We start from the raw sequence: 1,025 nt of genomic DNA on the forward strand, positions 1-1,025 counted from the left end.
TCTGGTCTCTGCTCCTCAGGCTAGGCGAGTGGCTCTGAGGTCTCAGGGATCTCCTAAGTCCCAATGTCCCTCCAAGTACAGGTGGTCCTGTGCCCAGGCCTGTGCCCGGGTCCACCAGCCTTTTGAATTATCCCCACCACAGCAGAGTCTTGGCCAGTCTACTTCCCAGATGGCCACTTACTCAGATGTGGGTCCCTTCCCCTACTCCATTCTTTCCCAGCAGCTGACACCAGGGATCACTGATGCTGATCAGAAAAGAGGGCTCAGGAGACTCCTAGTGCAGGAATCCCAGGGCTCAGAATGCAGGATCCTAGTGGGTTGTAAAGGGGGAGGCGGGGGAGCCCTTGATGTTGAGATGGGAAGGTCAGATGGAAATCATCAGTGGAGGGTCTTTTTCCAGCCAGAGTGGCAGGTGACTTGTAGGGTGACAGAGGGCAGAGGCACAACACCTCTGAGGTTTGGCTGTATTCTGACAGTAGGTTAAGGTGACAAAACCCGAAAGAGGTATAGAAGTAAACACAGGGCTGAGGGGGTCAAAATGGGACAGAAACAGCTGGTGTGGTGGTGAGAGAGGCTGGGGTGAGGGGCTGATGTGGGAGTCCCCTCTGTACGCTGTGAATACCACTGGTTAATAAAGAAACTGTCCTGGGCCTGTGATAGGGTGGAGTAGAGATGGAAGGGAGAACTAAACTGAATGCTGGAAGAAAGGAGGTGGAGTCGGAGAAGCCATGGAGCCCTGCCGGAGACAGACGAGGGAACTTTACTAGGTAAGCCAGGGCCTCGTGGCCATACACAGATTAATGGAGATGGGTTAAATTAAGATGTAAAAGCTAGCCAATAAGAAGCTAGAGCTAATGGGCTAAGCAGTGATTTAATTAATACAGTTTCTATGTTATTATTTAGGGAGTCTGGGTGGCCGGGAAACGAACAAGTGGCCTCCTACTACAGGAGGCTGTAAATTCAAAGGTCAGACTGGGCTACATAGAAAGTTTGAGGGGAGGAAGACACACACACACACACACACA

Source organism: Microtus ochrogaster, linkage group LG2 (genome assembly GCF_000317375.1).
Source record: "Microtus ochrogaster isolate Prairie Vole_2 linkage group LG2, MicOch1.0, whole genome shotgun sequence".
In the NCBI taxonomy this organism is placed as follows: Eukaryota; Metazoa; Chordata; class Mammalia; order Rodentia; family Cricetidae; genus Microtus; species Microtus ochrogaster.